Below are 25,034 nucleotides of genomic sequence, written 5' to 3' on the forward strand. Positions count from 1 at the left end.
TTGGCTTTAGGTGTTTTTTTTTTTTTTCATGAACTAGTCAATTTTACCTAAAATTTAGAATCTATAGGCACCTGTAACCTTCACTTAGTTCTTCTTAAGATCTGTGGTGATATTAATAATTTATTTCTCTCTTGTCTGAGACATAACAATGCTATCACTAATGTCGAGTAAGAAATAATGCTCCCTTTGTTGATCTCTCTGTTATATATTTTTGTTTCTTATTTTATTATTTATGCTTTTATCGTGTTACTATCTTTATTGTAGGTCGTTTTCTATCTTAAAGTTCTTTAAGATAGAAGCTTAGAAGATGAAGCTTTAGCTTTGACTTTATATGTGCACACAATGTATGTTATATGTATGTTAGGCTTGGCCTTAAGTTTGCACAAAGATTTATTATAGTTTCATTGACTTAAAGTATTCACAATTTCCACTGTATTTTATCTGCCTCAGCCAGTGGGTTGTTTCAAACTGTATTGCTTACTGATTTGCAGTGCTTCATAGGCCAGCGTTTTGACTTTGCCATTCTTGCCTTTTCTATAAGCAGAAGGGGATATGTTCTATTGTAGGTTTGCAGTTTAAAAAGATGACATGTTCTTTAAACTGTCAGCCATTTAAAACTTACTTTCTGGCTCTCAAAATGATCATTTTTGGCAAACATTTTCTGCATACTTTTAAAGCAACTACATTATTCAGTTTTTGGTTGTAATACTTTTTATGCCAATCAAGGTCTTTTAAAAACGTTTTTGCACTGATTATTTTGTGAATTTACATCACTTTTACTCACCGTCCCCTTACAACTCCTGTGTCTCCCAACTCCCTCTCAAACATTCAACCTCTTCTTTAATTATTGTTATGCAAGAACACATACACGTGTGTGTATACATAAATATAGCTGCTGAGTCCGTTTAGTGCTGCTCATGTATATGAATTTAAGGCTGATCACATGAGACTGCGTAACCTAAAGGAGGGCTCATCCCTGAAGGATATTGATTCAGCCTTTCTCATTAGCCACCAATTGGCTTCAGCCCTTCTTCAAGATTGGGGCCTTGTGAGGTTTCCTCCATCTATGTTGAAATGTCAACTGTCATTGTCATTACGTGCATCTTGTTTAGGTGACCGTATTGTTGATCTCATGGCTGTTACTCCCTGTCTTATATAGAAGACACTGCAGATGTCCTGGTCCTCTGGCTCTTACACTCTTTCCACACCCTTTTCTACAATGTTCCCTGAACTTTAGGTTGTAGGGGTTGTGTTGTCAGTGGGCACCCCACAGTCAGGTGTTCTCTACACTTCACCAGTTATGGATCTGTGATGTCCCCATCTGCTACAAAAAAGAAGCTTCTTTGATGGGGGTGTGTCAAAGTTACATTTATCTGTGGATATAAGGTAAAATATTTAGAATGTAGCTAGCAATTATAATAGTTTAGAGAACTGGCAGTAGAATGTTCTTCTCTAAGGCCCTGTGACCTCACCAGCCATGGGGCACTTGGCTAAGTTTATAAAACCAGGCATGTATGAATTGTCTCTGGATGAGTGGAATTTAAGTTCAATTGGATGGCTGCTGGTTAGCCAAAGAAAATCTGGTCTCGCACCCTCAAGTATATCTTAACCCTGATTGGTTGCTGTGCGTCGTAGGCTTTATAGCTGCGTAGAACAATTTCCCTACTCTGCCTTCTCTGTCCCTCTTCTCTGTCTCTGTTTCTGTCTCTCCTCTCTGTCTCCTGCTGTCTCTATCTCTGTCTCTCTTCTCTCTTTGTCTCTGTCTCTCTCTGTGTCTCTCACTGTCTGTCTCTCTCTTTCTCTCTCTCTCTCTCTCCACCCTCTTCTTGCCCATAGTTAACAAGAGAGATCACTTAAAATATGCCACTATACTTGAAGTGTGTTCTATTTTTCCTTTTACTTTGTGCTGTTCACTGCGCACAGCCATAGACTCCTTGCTACATCTTCCTGGCACTAAATCTTCCTTTCTACCCTCATTGTCTGTAGTAATGCTGCTCATCTTAAAGTTGACTTGATTATTAATAGTGGAACTATACCACCTCCGACATAGGAGACCTTTCTTTTTTTATCAGCGTTTCCCGCAGGGTCATTTTATAGCATCATATTTAAGATATACTCATTTTATGAGGTATAATGGGTTTTATTTTATTTTTTGTGGATCTTGACAATATTTTAAGTTTGGAGTCATACATTTGCGTTTAATGCAATCACTGATTCTTGTTTGTTTGTTTTAGAATCTACTCTCTTGTTATATGTTTCCTATTTGTTTCTTTGGATGTATATTTCTGTTTCCTTTAGTTTTAACTCCTTCGAGTTTTATGTCATTGTGTTTTTCCATCAATACATTTGTGAGCTATCACTCTTCTGAAATTGTTTTATAGCAAAACTAGCAAATATGAATGCTAGAGTTACTTATTGCTAATATAAGTTAGAATTTTACTATTTTCCAGATGAATGTGAGAGCCTCAGAATATTTTAGTTTTTACCTACTCCCCTGCTTTTTTTGCCATTAAAAACCCAACTCTATGTCTAGTTTAAACAGCATTATTTACAGCATTTGATCCAGCCAGTCCTCACTGAGAATTCACCACACATTAACCTGCCAGCTAGCACCAGTCTTTCATGCATTTTTTGTTCCTTCAAAAAATTCTTTAGTATTTATTTTAGAAATGTACACTGACAACATGCTCTCTACTTTTGCCTTTAAGTGTCTTTCTCAATTGCCTTTGATTGGGAAGGCCATGTCTAGTGCAATGAGATATTGCCTTTGACTGTGAGCTTCGTATCTAGTGCAATGGAATGCTGGCCTTGACTGGGAAGGCCATGTCTCACAAAGTGGGGTTTCACTGTTTTCTGTGAGCTCCTGGAGGCTGCGACTTTTGTCCTCTCCTGCACCCTTCTGATGAGGAGTCAAGACATTAGCCGTTCTGATGCTGTGTTGAAGGTGACTCATGTTTGTTTTGTTTTGTTTTGTTTGTTTTTGGCTTTTTTCTGCTTAATGCCTTTCAAGATTTCCTGTGTGCTGTTTTTCAGCAAGTCTACTATTTGAACTTATACTAATCTGAGTGTCTTTGTTGTCATCATTCAATGGGTTTGTTTTGTTTTGTTTTGTTCTGATTTGATACAAGAGAGAGACATCTGGGAAGAGGGAATGACACTTGAGAAAATGCCCTCATCTGCTTCATCAGACTGAGGGTCATGCCACTTCTGGCCATGTGGTCCTAGGATGCATAAGAAAGAAAAGTAGGAAGCCATAGGAAGCAAGCAGCACTCCTCATGGCTTCTGTACCACTTCCTGCCTCCGAGTTCTGGGCTAGAGTTCCTGCCCTGACTTCCCTCAGTGATCCATGGTTACAGGAAGTGTAAGCTGAAGGAAGCTCTTCCCTCTCCTTGTTGCTTTTGACCATGGTCCTTGTCTTAGCAGCAGAAACCTAAGTAGGCTACTGGCTGTGCATCCTGCTTGGATTTCTTGAGTGACTTGTTTGTTTTTTTTTTTGTAATGTTACATAATTCTCAGCCTCTATTCCTTCACAGACTGGTCATTCTCTGCTGTCTTTTTTTTCCTTCTAAGGCTGTGCTTAGGTGTTGGATGTTCATGTCACATTCTTTTTCACATTTCACATTCCTACCACCTTTCCTCTGGCTTACTATACATTTTTATTCTATTTCTAACATGTTACTTAACCCAGCTGTTTATTCTTTTAAGATGTCACTTAACCTGACTGCTATGGAATACATTTTGTGCACACATGTGCACACGTACACATACCCAGTTACTATAACCCTACACCACGTGACTGTGTTGTGGAGATATGACCTGAGGTTAAATGAAAGCATAAAGGTAGGACCTTTATTTAATGTCCTTCTTGCCCTTGGAAGAGGGGGGCACAAAGAAACATGCTTCATGGCAGAGGGAGGCGGCCAAGCAAGGCAGGAGAGTGTCACTTCCAGAAGCGTAATTAGTCAGTACCTAGATTATGAATTTCCCACAAGTCCCTCTGTCTTCCTGCCAGGAGCCTGTGAGATGGTTCAGCAGTGTCACTGCACAAACAGTGCTACCTGACTCACAGTGAATGTTGTCGTTTCTTCCTTTACTGTCATTACCTGGATTGCCTGCAGGAACACATGCAACAAAGGAAAGTTGTTAAGTGTCAGATTCAGGATCTAAGAAAGTATTTTTCACTCAAAGCCAGCCCATAAGGGAAATCTAGGTATTAATATTTATGCGTGGGGGCAAATAAGCACACTGAGCTATGAAGGGCAGATGGCTGGTACCTCCCTGGCACACCGTGCTGATCTTAGCGATGCAAATCTCAGAAGCACATGCAAGTCCCCTCAGCCACCTGTTACTGCACGTCCCCCATCAGCCTTGCTAATTGCTGAACTACCTGAGACTTCACACATGTCCTTCTTTCATCTTGCACAAATCTACCAACTTAGGAAGCCAGATTGATGTTCAGGGCACTGTGTGTCATAGAGGTAGGAGGAAAAGTTGGCCACCAGCCAGAACCCCATGACTGGTATCACACTAAGCCACCTGACTCTTTCCGGGAATGCAAGACACACTGAAAGACAAAATGGCACTTCCTTGGCTTCCAAGAGAGGAACAGAAGAAGCAGGAGGCCCTCACATGCTCACTATAGGGAGGGTTTGCCTGCAGCAGGGAACCTGCATTCTGCATGTGTGTAGTTAGGGCATGCTGGGAGGACCTGCTGCCCCCCCCCCCCATCCCACTGCTCAGTGACTTGGTGCTGCTGGCTGGTTGTTAGAGATGAGGGGGGACTGGAGGAAGGAAAGGAGGTCCCACGTAAACAAAGGCATTCTCTGTGAGGCTCAGCTATGGGAGTACAGTCCAAAACGCACCTGATGATGAATACTGACTCCAGCTGTGAACATTAGACACATAAGACAGAATATATATATATTATATATACACATACACACACGTGTGTGTGTGTGTGTGTGTGTGTGTGTGTGTGTGTGTGTGTGTGTGTGTTTCAGAAAGAACTCAAGGCTCTATAGAATACCATGGATCTTAATTAAAACACAAAAAACGAAGAAACAAAAAACAACAACAAAAACCAAAGGAGACCTGTCTCTACATGGGTATCTAAAATGTCCCCTTGCAACTGTGACAGCCCTTCTAGTGGGGCACCTAGGGTTGAGAGAAGGAGGTTTATCCCAGCTCCTCCATGTCCCCATATGCAACTGCACCACTGCAGCCCCAGCAAGACTTCAGAGGGCAGAGGGAGAATGCTTCTCTGTCCCACTGTGGGTTCTGCTCAGAGGGGACAAGTCTTTGGCGGTTGCAGCTTTGTCAGCAGCAGGCCCAGCCTAGTTGTGAAGCCTGGGGCCACAGCATTTCTGAGCCTCCATATGTCTGTACAATGCAGGCTTTGGAGTAAATTGTCTCTGATATGGCCTCTAACAAAAATGTGAAATATCTGCTTTTCATGAATGTCCAAAGGGTGTTCATTTAGCAAGAAATGTAGGCATCTGGGAAGATGGCTCAGTGGGTAAAAGTGCTTGCCTCTCAAGCCTAACAACATGAGTTTACGCCATGGAACCCATACGAAATGTCTGGCATGGTAGTGTATGTCTGTAGTAATAGCACTCCCACTGGGACATGGGAGTCAGAGACAGAAGAATCTCTCCGGCCAGCTAGCACAAAGAGAGGCCCTGCCTCCTGGAACCTGTCTAAGACCTCCTCAGGTGTTTCTGCAGCCAAACATGCACATGCACATACACAGTGAAAATAAATGAAAGAAAAGCAATGTGGATTGTGTCACAATTCTCTCTGTATCAACCTATACATGTCCGTGCACCTGATATCTATCTATCTAGCTAGCTAGCTAGCTATCTATCTATCTATCATCTATTTATTATCTATATATTACATGTCTACATCATCTATATCTATATAAATACATAAAATAAAAGTCGCGGTGAAGGTGGAGGAGAGATTGGGAGGGAGGGAGGCAGGGAAATACACTGTGAATAACAAGCAGTCCCCAGAATAAGGGCTGTCAAGATCACAGCAGCCTCTATGCGGACATTACCCTGGGCTCTTACTAATGTTATAACTGGCGCACAGAGCCTTAGTCACTTTTCATTGGCTGTTCTGAACTCGTGGCCAGGTCCAGGGTACCCTGCTGCTGCAGCAGCTGAGATCTCTCTGGTCCTTTTCCAAATGTGAACTTTAAGGATCTGCATTGCTTTTCACTCCTCTGCCTCAAGTAGGCCATTTTGTGCTGAGGCCACAGAACCATCACACCAGCTCAAGGACAATTTGTTGGGTTGTGTTGTTGTTGTTTCAGTGCTGGGGTCTTACGTATGCCAGGCAGTTGCCTTCCCACTGAGCTACACCCTTAGCAGCTTTTTATTTTATTTTGAGAGAGGGCATCACTACATTGTTGAGGCCGGCCTGAAACTTGTGACCCTCTTGCCTCGGTTTCCTGGGTAGACAGGATCACGGCCTGCACTGCTAGGCCTGGGCCCAAGGAATTTTTCTCCTCAAGGTTCTTTTAACTCCTCACTGAGAAAGATTTAAAAAAAAATTTGTCAGGTTTCTAGCTACACTAATGAACTGATCGAGCAACATATTTCTGTTTTAAACATCATTAAACTAAACGTCTTGAAGAAAATAATTTAATCATTTCCGTTTTTGTGTCTTTACTCAAAATATTTATTGACACATTATTCTCCATGTAAACATTGGGATAAGAGCTTGATTTACGTATTTCCATTTTGTGTTAGAGTTTACTGAGTGAGGATTCTGTTCACATGAGTTTTGCATAATTAATAAATCTAATTTACCTGATTGCAGCTAGTCGTAAGTATTGTAGTTTACATTTTCAGTATCGGTCTCTCCACATTTATTCTGGACTCACAGGACGGGTCATTTCAGCTAGGTAGCATTTTACAACTCCCTGTCCAGGTGAGGACACCAAGTCCTAGAAGTGAAGTAATCTCTGTATTGGCTACTTTTCAACTGCTGTGATAAAAACACCACAATTAAGGTGACTTATAGAAGTAAGAGTTAGTTTGGGCTTTTGGTTCCAGAGGGGCAGAGTTCACCACAGCAGAGGGGCATGGCAGCGAGCAGCCGGCATGGTGTAGGGACCAGGCAGCTGAGAGATCACAGCTTCAAGGGCAAATAGGACGCAGAGAGAGTCACCTGGAGATGGCACAAGGCTTTTAGTCTCAAAGCCCATTCTTCATGACACAATTCCTCCAGCAAGGCTGCGCCAACCAAACCCCCTCAATAGTGTCACCAACTGGGGACCAAGGGCTCAGATACACGAGAGGGGCACCCTCATTCAGATAACCACCTCCCCCCACTCACTTCTTATTGTGGCTGAAATGGGATTCCAAGAGTTCTGGCTTCTGACCCCACGCTTTCTTACCTCATGCCTGCTGCTGGAAAGATGGACTCTCAGCAGTGTCCTGGGGCAGGAGACGGTGGAGACTGTAGACTTGACTGCCTTAATTAAAGTATTCGCTGAATCCTAGAAGGCTATGGAGCTGAGTTGAGGGTGAGGACAGCTTCATCCAGGGTTAAGAAGAGACATAACTAGGAACCTGTGATCTTAATAACCTAGTAAATGTTTCAAGTGGCTAAGTAAGTAGAGAGAATGTGGGTGAGGACTCGGATAACAGAACTGAGGTGGGCAGAGCACACTGGCTCATGGTCTGAAGTTTGAACGAGAGCTGGGAAAGGACTAGAAGGGAGAAGTGGGGGCCAGTGGTGGCCTCAAGGGTATATATTCTGTTTTGTGTGTGTATAATTGGAAGCCACTAAAAGACTTTACAGGAGTATTTACAGCTGTAAGATGGCAGCAATAGGATGAGTGTAGGCCAGGGAGGCCCTGGAAGCAGGCTGTGTTGTTAGGAGCCTTACAGTAACAACATGTTTCATCATCTTCCTGGAATTGCCTGTTTGGTGCTTGATTCTCAGCTCTACAGAGAGGTGACGAAACAAGCTTTTGAGTGGCCAAGACATGAGAACAGGTTTCCTGGTGGAGAGATGTTCTTCACTGTGTGTTCATGTCACCTTAAAAACTAGTGACGCTCATAAGAAGCATGCTAATGCCCCTTAAGGGCCTCTGGCCATTCCCTGCAGTAGAGCCCTGGCCAAGCTCATGCATGACCCTGGGGGGACATAAGCCCTATTGACTCCTCAGCCATGTGGTCTTCCACAGTCTTGGGGCCTTCTCCAACATGCCCTGACTTTCACCAGGAAGGGAAGGAGCACAGTGGCTCAGAACTTGACTCTTGCAGAGCGTAGTTGTGTTGGATGGAGGTCATGAGATTAGTGAGCACAAGGCAGATTGTAGATTTAGATAGACCTGGTTTGAATTTAGTTTGGCCACTTTTAGCTGGGGGCTGGGAACCTGTTCTGCAAATTCAGAGTAGGGATGTGGCGAGGGCCAAGGGAGATGCTAAGGATGGTTGACAATGTTCCTGTATTAGGAATCCCTCGGGATGTGCTCTGCCTTGTACATCTTTATCCTTGAGTTTATGGAATCCTTGTTGCTACTTAGTAATTTATATTTACTAATTTGTAAGCAAGGAAGTGGACGCCTCACCTCAGAAACTTGTTCAAAGCTTTAAGAACTCTTCTAGTACACAATGTTTGGTAGATAGCTAGATCTTTCCACTACACTGCAGTGTGCTTAAATGCTGTGAGGACAGTGGAGTGGGATAGGATACTCTTGTCAGCAGGTTCGAGGCTCCATGTCTGCCCATGGGGATCATATGCAGTGATGGTATCCATCATATTTGGTAGAGCATCCAGACCACATAGAGGACTTAGTTCCCCAAAGGCAAGAGCACCTTTTAGGACAGGGAGGGAGAACGCTGAATGTACAGACAGAAAGTAATAACCACTACAGATCTCCAACTGCACTGTTTTGAAACTAACTCTAACTTTATTTTTTTATGTTGGAATACATTTATTTTATTAACTTGTAGTCTTCTTTATTAATATAACAATTTCAGTCTACACATTTTCCAATCAGTATTATTTAGTTGTACCCACATTATAGACTTGTAAAGTTTTCAATATGGCTTAGTTTTATGCACCTTCAAATTTACATTCTTTTTTGCGGGGGGGGGCATATGAGCTATTTAGAGGTCTGAGTTTTTGATTCTCAAGTGAGTGTTTTTCTAGTTTTTGATTTGTTAATGTTTTAGCTTAATTATATTATGGTCATTAGATATAGCCAATGCAGTACAAATATTTAAAATCTGTTTAGACTTCATTTGCCATTCCTTAGTAACATGAGAAAAATTGTTATTAGCTGTTGCCATGGAGTTCACTTAGAGCAAGCTTTTATTTATTTTATTTTTTTTTAATTTTTCTTTTTTATTTAAAATTTTTATTAATTTATTCATATTACATCTCAATGGTTATCCATCCCTTGTATCCTCCCATTCCTCCCTCCCTCCCATTTTCCCCTTACTCCTCTCCCCTATGACTGTGACTGAGGGGGGGCTTCCTCCCCCTTTATATGCTTATAAGGAATCAAGTCTCTTCTTGGTAGCCTGCTATCCTTCCTCTGAGTGCCACCAGGTCTCCCCCTCCAGAGACGTGGTCAAATATGAGGCACCAGAGTATGTGTGAAAGTCATACCCCACTTTCCACTCAACTGTGGAGAATGTCCTGTCCATTGACTAGATCTGGGTAGGGGTTTGAAGTTTACGGCCTGTATTGTCCTTGGCTGGTGCCATAGTTTGAGCGGGACCCCTGGGCCCAAATCTACCTATCATAATGTTCTTGTAGGTTTCTAGGACCCTCTGGATCCTTCTACTTTGCCATTCTCCCATGCTTCTCCCATCTAGAGTCCCAATAGGATGTCCTCCCCTCTGTCCCAGTTTCCTGGTAAGTGAAGACTTTAATGAGACATGCCCCTTGGGCTAGTATGCAGATATAAGTGAGTATATACCATTTGACTCTTTCTGCTTCTGGGTTAACTCACTCATTATGATAATTTCTAGTTCAATCCATTTGTCCACAAATTTCGGGAATTCCTTGTTTTTAATAGCTGAGTAGTATTCCATAGTGTTAAATGTACCACAGTTTCTTTATCCATTCTTCTACTGATGGACACTTAGGCTGTTTCCATGTTCTGGCTATTATGAATAAGGCTGCTATGAACATAGTTGAGCAAATGTTCTTGTTGTGTGCTGGAGCATCTTCTGCGTATATTCCAAGGAGTGGAATAGCTGGGTCTTGAGGAAGCCCTATTCCCATTTTTCTGAGATAGCACCAGATAGATTTCCAAAGTGGCTGTACTAGTTTGCATTCCCACCAGCAATGAAGGAGTGTTCCTCTCTCTCTACATCCTCGCCAGCATGTGGTCCCGCTTGAATCTAACTTTCACTTTAGTTTCCTTTTTGTGACCACACATAATTTGAGAGAGAGAGAGAGAGAGAGAGAGAGAGAGAGAGAGAGAGAGAGAGGGAGTACATGACCACCAAATGGCCATTAAACGGAAATGAAAGTCAACTGAGGATTTGAATGTTTCTAAGGAAAGTCCACTCAGGAAATACCAAAGCCCCATATCTGTATTCCCCTGTGACAATTTATGATTCTTTTTCACAATTAAATATGTATTTAATTTTTAAATCTCCCAAATAGGAGATTGTTATGAACAGTTGACTCCAGGATGCTCTTCAGCAAGCCCTTGGCTGTGTCGACATGATAAAAGGAGGCAAAGAGCAATACATGCACACATGACATTTGACTAGGTGAGAGAAGATGAGACATGCTTCAAAAACACTGAGCAAAGACAAACGTTCAGAGCAAATATACTTGTATTTGTATTGCCAGATATAGATTAGTACTCAGAAATATGTCTTGCCTTTGTTACAGCATTTGTTTAAAAAAGATCTACAGGGCTAGGGAGATGGCTTAGAGGCTAAGAGCACTGACTACTCTTCCAAAGGTCCTGAGTTCATTTGCCAGCTCACAACCATGTATAATGAGATATGGTGTCCTCTTCTGGCCTGTAGGTATTATATGTAGGTAGAGCACTGTATACATAATAAATAAATAAATCTTAAAAAAAAAAAAAAAGATCTTCATCCCTACCTCATCTCCCAACTCGCCTTCTGTAGAGAAGACTGCCCTGACTCTTGAGTTCTATGCATCCGTCTTCCAGACCTGAGATGATTCTTTGGTTTGTTGATGAAATCATTGGCAGAAAATAAGACTTCATGGAAACCACAGCTGTGGTCCCCCAAAGCAGGTGTTATGGACTTTGGGGATTACGTACTATGGACCAATGGTGGTAAGAGTAGGAAAATAGGGTTTGAAAAAGTGCAAGATGAAAATAAGATGCAGACCTGACAAGCCAGAAGGGAGCTCTGGGGAGAAGATTTTCATCAGGATGTTCCTCATAGGTCAAAATAATCCAGCCACTCAGCCATCAGATGTGGTCACAGTGGGCATCATCTTGAGAAAGGCTCAGGGGTGGAGACACTGCTAATGAAAGACGTCTGCTCCCCCTCCCCCAAGAATGTTATGGTACTTAGCCTGGCTGCTGCCAGATAGTACCCATGGACATGCTCAGTCCCAGAGGACAAGGTGATGGCGACTGGGAGTTTGTGTACGACCACATAGGAAACTGTCTTTCTTGGCTTGTGTGATCTACATGTTGTCTTCTATCTGCCTCAGAGCGATGATAGGGTGGGGCACTCACGTGAGCAAGGTGAAATGCTATGTATGTATGAAAGTCATAAAAAGGAACTCTTTTTTTTTAATGCTAATAAAAAATTAACTTAAGAAGCAAAGAAAGATGGATTGGACCTTAGTTTTCGATTCATAGATTGTAAGTTAGGGATTCTATTCTCTCGGAAAAAAGAATTGGCTAAGACTTGTCAGTAAACATTTTTCTTTTTGTTATTTACTGTGTAATAACAAATGCTTCTAGAACTCCATGGCATAAGGCCACAGTTTATTATTTCTCACAAGCATGTGGACACATTGGACTTGGTTGGGTGTTCTGATTCAGACAGGGTAGGCTGAGGTCACACACACACAGCTGTAGCCATCTGGATCTTGGCTAAAGCTAGGAGATCCAGCATGACTTCCTTGCTAGGACTGACACACACACACTCTCTCTCTCTCTCTCTCTCTCTCTCTCTCTCTCTCTCTCTCTCTGTCTTCCTACGTAGGATGCAAGCCTGGACCTCTTTACAATATAGCAATAGGCGTGTCAAATCAAAAGTCACAAAGCATTTTCTTTTCTTCTTCTTCTTTTTTTCTGAGACAGGGTTTCTCTGTGTAGCCTTGGCTGTCCTGGAACTCTCTTTGTAGACCAGGCTGGCCTCCAACTCACAGAGATATGCCTGCTTTTGCCTCCCCAATGCTGGGACTAAAGGCATGTGCCACTGAACCCAGCTAAAACACCTTTTCTACAATGTTGTATCTGTCATGAAAGTCCCATAGAAAAGCCAGATTCTTCTCGGGGGCAAAAAATAGCAAATAATTTGGAAACAGAAACTATTCTGTCTCTTGTTCCTGTTGACACTACCGTGGCTCCATCTTGCAGGAACCTTAAGGGGCCTGTGTGTGGACAAAGTTCCTCTGATCCACAAGAACATTTGCTAACTCCTGACTTATTTTACAGCCAGAAATCAGGGTACAGCCTTACCCCCTAAAAAGTCAGCAACCGACCAGATGTGTCACATGTGGAGATGGTTCTTCACCTCAGTACAATCCACGCTAACAGCCTTGGCTTGCTGAAACCTTCAGCCAAAAAATTAAGCTAAATGTTCATGCTTCTGTTCTTGCCATCCTTTGTTCGTTTACAAGTCGGCCTTGTTCTCAGATCGGTGGGAGGCTGTCGGTGATTCGGATTTGTAGAGAAATGCTTCTATTGATTCACGGCGTCAGCTTCCTCTCTCAAAAGCTAGCAGTTTTGTTCCTTGCCGCAATTCTGTGGGTTTGGTGTGCAGAGGCCTTAGATAGAAATGCATCTGCGTTCCTCTCTGACAGAGAAGGAACTATATCGGGCAGCGTCTGCCTGAAATATCATCCAGCATGTTGGTTTGCAACAAAAGCACTGGTCACTGGCCACAGGGGATTCCTTTCTATCCGTTGCTAGCCCAGTACTATAAGAGATTGATAGATTTCTCCACCAAAGAGAGGTGGTTGGGAAATGTCTATTGTTTTAGTTGTGTAACCTTTTAATGAGTAAACTTAACATTTCCATTCAGTTACTGAATAAAGCTTCTTAGCCCAGGACTAGGGTCTTTAATGGTTTAGATTAAAGAGGTCACTGAACTTAGAAGGAAAAAAAAAACCTCTTTATTTTTACTAACCTTTTACTGAAAGGGTATTTCCTCCCATTATGAATTATAAAATTTGGCATTTCCTTTTATTTTGAATGTAGGCAACAAATCACAGTGGCACTGGCAGTGCCCATCTTTGATCGCCTAGCCAGAAAGAAGAGCTATTTTCATATCCGATTCACTGTCACAGACACTGCAGTTGAGATCTAGAAATGACCTTGGTGCTCACCATTAGGTTAAACTGGCAGCCTTACTAGACCAGTGGTTTCAGATTAAATTAACATACTTACACACATACGTTCTCTATTGCACGTTTATGTTTTACCACATTGATTATTTCATTATAATAGCTTCATTTGTGATCTATAAATATGTTTGATTTGTGTGTGTGTGTGTGTGTGTGTGTGTGTGTGTGTAGACACAACTGAGATTCTGTGTCCATGGATTCTGTGTCTGAATTCAACATGATCAAAATATGGTCATGATACATGCATCTGATAGAACGGGTAGATATTTTTTTCTTATTTTTACTCAATACAATATAGTACAACAATTAGTTACATAACATTTACATTTGCATTGAGTGCTTGTTATAGTTTGGCTTTGAAAGCTCATGTGTTTGAACATGTTGACTTTTCCTGGGGAGATAATACACACACAAACACACACACACACACACACACACACACACACACACACACACACACACAACTCCATGAAGGGACACCATGACAGATCAATGTAATAATCAAGCCAATGATCAATTTGGTGAAACAAGAAGTTTCTTATTGGGGTTACTATCAGGAGTATGCCAACACCGGTACAGCTCCCAAGCTGCACCCCTGCAGCTCTCTATGGCAGTCCCACCATGTGGGAGTCTCCCTCTGTGGTTTGGATGGTCGGAGTTGCCACCCCCAGAATTGATTCTTCCTTTTTGTGCGGCTGGACAGGGTCACTCAGCCTTTGAGATTGGGTTTCAGTCGCTGAGTCTCCCCTTTCCTCCCGTTTCAGTTTGGAGGGAATGCCATGAATCTGAGGGACATGCCCTACAACCCAGAACACTGGCAGACCAGGTGGTGCAGCTGCTTTAGAAGGTTGTTTGGTGGCCTTGGGGGTTTATGATCAAGATCCACCAAGTTCTTCCTGCTCTGTGGAGATGTAAGCCCAACAAGTTCAGGCTGTCAGCAGGGTGGGGAGGGGGTGAGGGGTGGGGAGGTGGGGGTGGGAGGTAGGAAGGTGTAGGGGGCAGGGAGCAGTTCCTATTGCTTAACCCACCATGTCTTAATACACCATGTCTTAACCCACTAAGAATTTGTGAGCTGTGGTAAATCTTTCTTCCCTTTCTTTTTGTCAAGTATTTGGTCACTGAAATGAAAAAAAAAAAGTAAGGAGTGAGAATATTTTTAACTAATTTACAAGTGATTTAGAGTGTTCAGAAGTGTCTGCGTGGGTGATATTTGCCACTACCACACACTTTCATACCAAGGGAGTTTAGCACTCATAGATGTTTAGCTGTCTCTAAGAGGTCCTGGTGTCAATCCCTTGCAGATACTAAAGCCCTCCCCACCCCCGTTCTAAAACATGGGTATAACAGATAGACAAAGGGCTTACAGCACCCACACACAAAAAAATTAGGGGCTCATGTATTAGTCTGTTTTGAATTATTGAAGAATATATATATATGTATATATTTGTATGTATGTATGTATACACACATACACACACACACATACCCAATCCAAATGGCAGCCTAGCTTTGGAGACCTGATGCCTAGAAGCTGTGATGTAAATTATCACCTTGGGGACCCTGTCTACTGTTGTGGTCCAGCAGATCCTGGTAATGCTGTGGAGTAGGAATTGAGGGACAGGTGCCATGTGTCCATTTTCCACATAAGAACTATCCGACAGAAACTATTGAGACTGGCAGTACTTAGGTTCTCTGTTTCTGAGGTTTCAGGCCATGGTCACTTGGCCCTGGCACTGTGGGCCTATTGTTAGGCAGAGGTTGGTGAGAGAGGGCACACATTGTAGAGCAGAACTGTTTAGATCATGGGCACTGGGAACCATAGACACATAGTGCATGGGACAGTGGCTGAGATACACCTTCAATGGCTTATTCCCAGGGACCTGCTTCCTCCAACTCAACCCATCCTCTTTTTTTTTTTTTAATTTGAATTTATTTATTTTTTTAATTTATTCGCTTTACATCCCAATCAAAGCCCCCTCCCTCATTTCCTCGTGGTCCCCCCTCTGTCCCTCCTCCCTCTCTATTCCCTTCCTCTAGTCCTCATATGGGGTAGAGCCCTTCTCCCCCACCAACTGAGTCTCATCTGGACTGCCTGCATCCTCTTCATCTGTGGCATGGACAGGCTGCCCCGCCAGGGGGAAGTGATCAAAGAGCAGGCAACATAGTCTGTGACAGGGACAGTCCCCGCTTCCCTTAATAGGGGACCTATATGGAGACTGAGCTGTCTGCAAGGCTACATCTAAGTCGGGGAGGGGGGGAAGAGGACTAAGTCCTCTCCATGCATGGTCCCTGGTTGGTACATCAGTCTCTGCAAGCCTCCATAGCCCAGATTTGCTGGCTCTGTTGTTCTAGTGGAGCTCCTGTCTTCTCTGGGTCCTTCTGTGCCTCAGCTCATCCATAGGACTCCCTGTGCTTTGCCCAAAGTTTGGCTGCAGAGACACTCAGCTTCTGATTTTTGATCCCCTGCTGGGTGGAGTCTTTCAGAGGACCTCTCTGGTAGCCTCCCATCCTGTTCCCTCTCTTCAACTGCTTCCAGTGTCCGTTCTATTTGCCCTTCGGAATGAGAGTTAAGCATCCTCCCTAGGGTCCTCCTTGTTACTTAGCTTCTTTATTGACCCGGTCCTCTTAATAGTGCCACCAGACTGCAAACTCCTCAGTAGATTAACTTTTGTTTAGATCTGAGTCCCAGTGATCCGTCACTTCTCCAATGATTTGAGCCATCGGCCAGGGACCAAGCCTTCAACACTCGAGCCTTTTGAAGGACACTTAGTATCCAAACCATGCTATGCCTGGTTAGGTCCCTTCCCTATTCCTTAGCAGTGTGACTTCAGGCAAGTTATTTAGCCTGTCCAAGCGGTTCCTCACCTGGGACGCATTAGCTTTCTCAGACTGGCTGGCAAGGATAATGGTGTTCATTTCCGATCTGTTTTCCCTTACACAAGCAATATCGTTGTTCAGTATACACCCCATGTTCAGTTTAAACAGCAAAGGGAAATTCACACAAAGATTGGTATTATGATTATTGAGACAATGCTCACTGATTACTTTGCACTCTACTCAACACCTGGTGAACATGTGGCGTTTGCTTCTCTTCTTCCTCTGGGCCTCTTCTGCATCGATCTGTTTTCACAGGGCAGGAAGTGCCCCCTCCCCCGTGTTCATGGGGCCTCTCACTGATCTTATGTGCTAAAAGTTCAAGCGATTAAATTACTCCAGTAATGTTTGTCAGATTGACCTGGAGCTGTGTCCAGTTATTGCTTTGCCGTGATTGGAAAAGCATCTCCATTTAAGTTGAAAGTAGGGAGAGCTGAGGGGACACTTGCCTTTCATTTTTCTATAAGATATTCTATTGATAAAAGTGTCTAAATTGAGCAAGAAGTTATTTATTTTCTCTTTTCTTTCAGTTTTTGTGTGTGTTTGTTTGTTATTTGGTCTGTTTGGAGACAGGAGCTGTCCATCTTGCCCACACTGGCCTCAAACTTGCCTTCCTCCTCCCTGCCCAGGGCTGGGGTTACAGATGTGCACCTCTGTCCTTGGTGAATTATTGAATTCACCATGCCTGGCTCTAGTATTGAATTATTTCCAAAGCATCGAGCCTCTCCTGGTTCAACAATGACCTGAATCACCCCTGTTGACAATAAGTGAAGAGCACCCAGCCTTTAAAAAAAATATTTTTTTTTCAGTTGTACCAAATTCCTAACATATGGAAACAAAGAAGGGAAATCTAGGGCCTTAGGGTGAGCAAGCAGCAGGCAAGTTTCAAAACAGGAAAACAAGCTTCCTGGGCCTGGGATGTCCAAGGTGGAGGTCTCAGTATTTATTTTTGTTCCTAATATTTATTTCTTTACTCAGCAGCCAGAGTCTCAAGGTTTAGGTTCGGACAGCTCTGCCTTCCTGGAGCTGCTGTGCAAGGGGACTTCCAGCTTTGGTCTTTGTTTCAGCTCTGTGTCCTTCCCACCTACTGTGTTGAGACAGCCCCCTTTCCCCGACCTCTCCATCCCTATGTTGGGAGAAGAGAAAAGCTGTTAATCTCTTGCAGATTCCTTGTCGTGAGTTTGGCATCATCGATAGGCAGTCTTTCTTTTTCTCTTTTAAAAATTAAATATTGAACCCATGCTCAGTAGTATTAACACTTGTGGACAGTGAGACAGATCGTCGGTGAGCATCAGTGTCCTTGCCAGACAGTTTAAGAAATCCAGCATTCCTTTACCTTGGCCTTTCCTGCCCAACCTGCTCCCTTCTACCCCTGGAAGGAAAGGTCTCTGTGTTTTAAGTTCACCATTCTCTTTGCTTATTTGTATTAATAATCCTTTACATATAATATTTTTCTCTAAGTATACATTTTTTCTTTCCATGCTTAATTCTGCATAAGGGAACTCGTCACTGTGTATTTTGTGATAACATAACTTGTGTTGGGGGGGGCAGGGCGTCACTCATGTTGCTGTGCTCAGTTTTGCTGTTCTTTTTCACTGCACGAGATGATTGCATTGTTTGCCCATCTACTGCTGGTGGACCCTTAGGCTGCTCCCGAGACTTTGCACCTACAAATGGTCTCACTAAGAACATGCTTGACCACAACGCTGTGCCTGTTTTTAACATGACTAGATACCATGCGTCTTCCACATGGATTACGTCCTTGACATCTAGAAGGTTGGGTTATTGAACACTGGGTCTTCTTGCTTAGTTTTCTCTTGCTCTTGTTTCCTGCTGTCTACTTTTCTGGCTGCCACTAACTGTGTTGACTGTGGCATGCCAATGTCGCCGGGGTACTTTAGTTGGATAAGTGTTTGTTTCTTTCTACATATCCGCTGTCGAAGTTGGCTTCAAGAAACAATAATCAGAACCATATTCCCTCAACACACTTCAACTCAGCTCCACCAGCCAGTGGCTCCGTAATAAGAAGCAACAAGTCAAACCGCCTGCTTTCGGCTGTTTGGGCACCAGGAGAGAGAACCTGATCCTTTCTCTCGCAGAACCCTGCTCGCTTCCATCACCTGCCAGTCCAGACCAGGAGGAGACAGGATCCAGCTGGGCCCCCGCCCCAGACGCCCCACCCCCACGTCCCCCACGCCCCCCCCCCACACGCCCGCTCCTCACATGGCATCTCTCACATCTGCTTTGTAGTCATCTGCTGCTCATTGGCCTGATTTGATTCATTCCCTAATGTTCGTCATAGAAGCCGCAGAGCACTACTTAAAAAGCCTAACACTCCATTCATACAAAGCAATAAAAATAGTGCAGTGTTTAGGGGAGCATTAAAAAAAAAAAAGCCATAAGGGTTTTCCCACACTCAAAATTCCCAAATGAAACTGTTACGTGTGGTGGCAGTGTTCTAAACGATGCCATTCGTGAGCATTCTGGATTTGTGTTTTGAATCGCTATTGTTTACTTCGCTCCTCTCCCTGGGGCGCCTTGCTGATCTTAACTCATCGTTGCTGACCCTTGCCTCAGTACTTTTCCAAATGGCGAGTCTGGTCGTGTCTTTTCCTCGTTTAAAGCCTCTGACTTTACTCACTTGGCTGGAGTCTAAACTCTGTTTGGCTTCGTAAAGATTTGCTCAGACTTCAACCTTCCTATCCACGCTCCCCAGTTAGAACCCTGAGATGCAAACGTAAAATACCACGTCGCTCCTCACAGGCGTCTAGCAAGCAACACAAGGCTCCAACGCCTGCGCGATGGGGCGCTTGGTGCTTTAGCTACGGAAATACTCCCATTTGCCTAAACTCCATTCCCATGCCCCCTCCAGGAAGCCCTCCTTGATTCTGCCCCTCAGTGTAGCTTTCTCTAGGGCTCTGATTAAGTATATCCCCTATGGCATGTGCTACGCCGGGGCGCCACAATCGTCGGCTTCGGATGGACGCCATGCCACCTGAGGCTGAAATAATGTGCCCTGGCTGTTTGTACACCCCTTCCCATAGGCCCTGGTCCTGAGTGAATATTCAGTAGATTCAAATCCAACTGTTTCAGTTTCACCCTTAGACTTATCATCTCTGCTCTCCATCTCTCTTCTCTCCCCCTCCCCCCCCAACATCCCTCCTCTCCTACGCTTGTGTGCATTCTAATACATCCCCCAATGGAAGCGATGGCTTCTCCACATTTGGATAGGGCAGAGTGTCTTCTAGGCAGTGGACTAGACGTTTGGAGCTGATGAATAGTTCAGAACAAGCTTAGTTCGACCCACTAAGGGCTGCATTGATCATTTCAGCCACAGACTATTTCCCCTCTGTGTCCCCTGTTCTGGAACACAGAGTTATGAAAGAACTCGCAGGCTTCATTATCCTGCTGCTGAGGACAGCATCCTCCCCCTTTCAAAGACTGGGCTCTTGCTCTTTGTTTGGTTTCCTTGGCTTTAAAAAAAAGAGAAGTCTACACAGCTTGCTTCCCGAAAACAAAGGAAACAATAAACAATAGCCACTCCCAATTTGACGCTGAGGACTTGCCAGCGGCCCTCCTAACTCACAGGGTTCTAGTCCTTTAGTGAGGTGAGAACTGCTTAGCATAAAAAAAAAAGGCTTCCAAATTAAGCTGTCCGAATTGCACTTAGTTAATACTCTGGGAACTAATTTATTGTATGATTTAAAAATATACATTGGCTAGCAGATCTGTTTATTGATGTATTACAGCTAGGCAACAATGCATAATTTTCTCTTATCTGTTGAGTGGTTTTTAATAACCTATTGAAATTTGAAAGAGAGCCATTTCATTAAATGGGAAGTGAATAAATACTGAGAGGTCTAACATTTAAAGAATTGCCTACCCACAGAGAATGGGTTTTGAAAATTAATAGTATTTTGGGAACCAAGAAAGAATTGGGTTTGCTTTCTAAACAGTAACTTTTTGTTGTTTGGATTCAGAGCATAAGCAACAGTCTCAGAATCACTGTGGAAATGCTAAACAGAGTCATAAAACAAACAAACGATGGAGGGAGCTGACTGCCAGACTCTTTGCTGGACCAAGGAACTATGTCTCCCCACGATTTTGGGCTCAGTAATTAAATGTTTTATTTCAGGAAATGTCATCAGAAATACTCCGATGTTTGGCACATTCTCTACCCCAAATCCCTGGGACCCAGGAACAGTTATGGATCCTGGGATCCATGTAGACTGTGCATCAATAATACAGTTAAATTCAAATACACCCTAAGTCTGAAGTTCCCCTAAACAGCCCAGCTTTGGAGCATGCTGAGGGCTCTGCCATAGATGCAAGCAGCCAGGACGTGATGGGTCACCTTCAAGGTGATTATTCCCAGTTATACTAGCATGAATGGGGCAGGCATGGGCAGGCAGGCAAGCAGGTAACAGGTCGTCTCATCTCTCTGCAAATATTTGAAATCTTGCCCATCTGATTTCTAGAGGCAAGGTTTCAGAGAAGTTTGGGGCCTTATGACTTATGTATCAAGAGAATATTTCTAAGTGTGGAGGTAGCCTTCCATAACTGTGACAAAAATCACTGTGAGAGAACTGACTTGAAGGAGCAAAGGTCATTTAAGCACCCTCACAGTTGGTCCTGGAATAGGGCCATCGTGGTAGGAGTACTTGCTGAAGCAAAGCTATTTACCTCATGGTGGCCAGAAAGCAAAAGGACAGGAGGAGGACAGAGTCCACCAGCCCTTTGAAGACAACAGCTCCAGTTACCTTTCCTCCCAGTAAGACCTCATGAGCAGTGGCTCTCAGCCTTCCTAATGCTGAGACCCTGAAATACAGTTCCTCGTGTTCTGGTGACACCCCCCCCCCGCCATAAAATTATTCCTGTTGTTAATTCACAACCTTAATTTTCCTACTGTTATAAATTGTAATGTAAATATTTTTGTAAATAGACGTTCACTAACCAGGTCAGGACTGACAGGTTGAGAAACATGGTCTTAAAGACTCTACCATCTATCTCCTTGTAGTGCTGAGGACCAGGGACCAAACCTTCCACACACAAGAGGCTGGGGAATGTTTCATATCCAAACCATGGCACTTGAGTTTACCTTGAAAGAGAAGAGGCATGACAAAATGTCCCCTATTTGTCCGGGAAAGACAAAAATGTAAGAGGACCATTGTCTGAGGGTAAATCCAAGCCTTCGTTTGCAGTGTCAGGCTCCGCGGTGTCACCCCACCTCAGCTAATTTCATGCCACTGACTTTATGATGCTAAGTCTGGAGCTGGGGGAAGAACTGTCCAATCCACTCTTCTGATTCAGTAGAAAAGGCCCAGCACAGCCCTGAGGGAACCACCCATCTTGCCTGGGTGGGATGGCTGGCTCATGGTGCATGCTATCCAGCGTATGATAAACCATCCCGACTGGTAGAGGGCACGGAGTTCTTGGCCTCTGCCTTCTCTTCCCCAAGCCTGACACAAAAGAAACATGTACATCCTGAAATAAGACACGGAATAGGAGTAAATAGTGAGCTGAGTTGTGCTTTCTCCCCTCCTGCGGGTATCAATGGCAGAAACTGGACTCAGATTGGCCAAATGAGTGGGAACGTCCAATGCCTCTTTAATCGCATCAAATGCCATGTTGTAAAGTGAGTCCCTAAAAAGGGGGAAAGGCAGAAAGACTCCCTTCCAAGTCTTGCCTGCTTGTCGTTTGTGTGTAGAGCAACAAAGGGGTCGGCACTACCTGAGGGGAGAAGGGGAGATGGGATGGAGAGAAAGAATGGGACGAATGTGGCCCTGGCAAGAGGAAGGGGTAAACTCCCCAAGCTGTGCCTTCTGATGGAGGTTTGAGCTCATGAGCAAGCTGCGCCCTGCTTTTTATTTGGATTGTCCCAAGGGCAAGAGGGATCCTTCAAATGGGAATCAAAATACCTTTGAAGATTAATAGTTTCACTCCTGATGAGTGACTCTTAATTCTTTTTTTTTTTCCTACATAAGTACATTAATGATGATGTATTTTATACTGCTGCAAATCCTGATCTTACTCTAGCAGCTGAAGGGAAAATATCCATTTGACCATAAAAACTCCGACAGTAATGCTGTGGCCAGTCTAGTGTTTATCATTTTTCTCTGTCAGCAAATACAGTCAAAGTAATATGTGTTTGTAGACAGAGAACCAGGTATTGTTTTATAAGCATTGTATCTTTGAATCTTTGTTTCATGCTTTTTTAAAACTTTTTTCCTCTCATTGAAAGTAGATTATTTTCTCACATACTACATCCTGATTACGGTTTCCCCTTCCTTTACTCCTCCCAGTTCCTCCCCACCTCCCCTTCCATCCAGATCCACCCTTTCAGTCTCTCACTAGAAAATTAACAGGATTCTAAGGGATGATGATCAAATATAATATACAATATACATCATTCTCTAATAATATTACATCCAATTTGGATGAAACAAACAGAAGGAAAAAAGGCAAGAAAAGGCACAGAAACAGAGACCCACTCATTCTCACACTCAGGAATCCCATAAAAACATTACACTTGAAGGCATTTTACACACACACACACACACACACACACACACACACACACACACACACGACCTATAGGGTAAAGAGAGAGAAGAAAAACAATATATAAATAACATAAAATAAAAGCAATAAGTTAACATTTAAGAAAAAGAAAAAGAAAAACTCCTTACATGATATTGTGATACAGGAACCTGCACGGATACCACAGAGTTTCTTGTCTTGATAGGGTGACCAGGCGTCCCAGATAGTCTGACATCACTTTTACATTTAAGATTGATATTCTTTATCAAATCCCTCAATCCTGAAAAAAGTGGGACATCTGGTGACCTTAAGTCTTATCTCCATTCTACAAGTAAGAAAACAGAGGCCACTAAGTCACCAAGGATATACCAACCTGGGCTCAAACCCAGATTTGCCCAGCTCTGAGGTGATGCTCCTCAGTGTCCTTCCACATGTCCTGTTTTCAGTTGACACTGTGTCCAGAGAGAAAGCAATGCTGACTTTAATCCTCATCACAACTGTGCTAGAGTGAACAGAGTCTTATATGATAATAGAGGAAATAAAAACTAAAATGACCGTTAAGTGCATCCACAGTACATTGCTGATCTGGTGTGATACGGCTGAGAGACCTGATTAGAGGGCCTTTGCCTCTCACCTGATCATCTGGGATATCTGAAAAGGAGTCTGCTTCTTGACTGTAAGCTTTTGTCTACCTTAACATCGCGAGCTTTGCTCACACGCGATGGCTCTCCCACATTCTCTTTGCATTCTTTTGTGCCATCTATTACTTCAGGGGCCTCATGTCCCCCATTATAATTTGCTAATACATATGCTTTTGTTATCTATTCACTTATTATTTACCTAGGAGTTATGGCACAGACATCCTAATTTAAGAAATATCTCTGAATTGGTATATTTGCCACCTTCCAAATCCACAAGGATGCCTTTAACTATTTTCAGTCAGTTTATACCTTTGTGCAAATGGCATTTATTGCCACTCTTATTAATACTCATTATTTTTGTTCATCGTTTTAGAGACCATTTTTCTTCTATTTGATGAACAATCTTTAATTTTTCTGTTGGCTAAAGTTTTTTTTTTCAGTTTCTTATTTCCTTGAAAATGTCTAAAAGTGGTCTTTGTGTGTAGAGAGGAGCTAGGTTAGCAATTCTTTCAGAACTTAAAAAGACAACAACAACAATAACAACAACAACAACAACATTTTTTCATCCATCCTCCAGTTTTCATCATTTCTATAATTAACTCTTCTTCTTTTCCTGTGAAAATATATTTTTACTTTTAAAAACTATGTTGTGTTTTACTGTGTGTGTGTGTTTGCCCGAGTGTATGTACGTGTACCATGTGTGTGCCTGAGGACATCAGCAGAAAGAATCAGCTTCCCTGGAAGTGGAGTTCCAGGCGGTTGGGTGCTGCTCTGTAGGCAATGGGGACCAAACCTTGGTCCTCTGCAGGGGCATTCAGTTTCTGTAGTCGGTGTTTGCTGCTTTGTGGGTTCCTTACTCTCTTCCACCCTTCCAACCCTCGAACACCAGGTAGGAGAGAAAAAAAAGGATAGAGAGGAAAGGAGGCGTTGTTATCCTTAAACTACTTCCTGCTAATTAGGGGTGTTCAGTTCCTTGGGACAAGTTTGAGCTTTGCCATCAGGATATTCAATTTTTTCTTCTACTCTCTTTGCGGGTGACCACTTGACAAATCACCTCAAGCCCTCAACAACAGCAACCACGGCGATGGCAGCCAGCAGGAAGAGCAGCCGCCCTAGCACTTATATATCTTCTCAGGCGTCCTCAGAATTTCAAACGTCATACACTTGCAGATACTATCTGCAGCTGTCAAAATCACACCCATGCTAGAGCACGAGGAAAATCACAGTCAGCTGCTGTGGACAATCTGATGCAGCCTCATATCCCCATGCCTGGGACTGAATCCCCATAACATTTCTATTGTTTTTAAACAAACCAAAAGTTCTCCTACGTGTTTCAGCACCATACTGTCATGTGCTAAGACGACACTTTCTGTGTATTTATCCTATTTAGGGTAGTTGAGCTTCCCCCAAACTGGGAACAGGTAGCTTTTATC

General features: G+C 43.2%; 1 protein-coding gene across 3 annotated transcripts in view; it reads left to right on the forward strand.

Annotated features, from left to right (window-relative positions):
* CPVL (carboxypeptidase vitellogenic like) overlaps window positions 1–25,034 on the forward strand; it is a 110,870-nt gene that overhangs the window by 80,493 nt on the left and 5,343 nt on the right. The gene's annotated exons all lie outside the window — the stretch shown is intronic.

The sequence above is a fragment of the Acomys minous genome, assembly GCF_964271855.1.
Source record: "Acomys minous genome assembly, chromosome: 6".
NCBI classification, from domain to species: Eukaryota; Metazoa; Chordata; class Mammalia; order Rodentia; family Muridae; genus Acomys; species Acomys minous.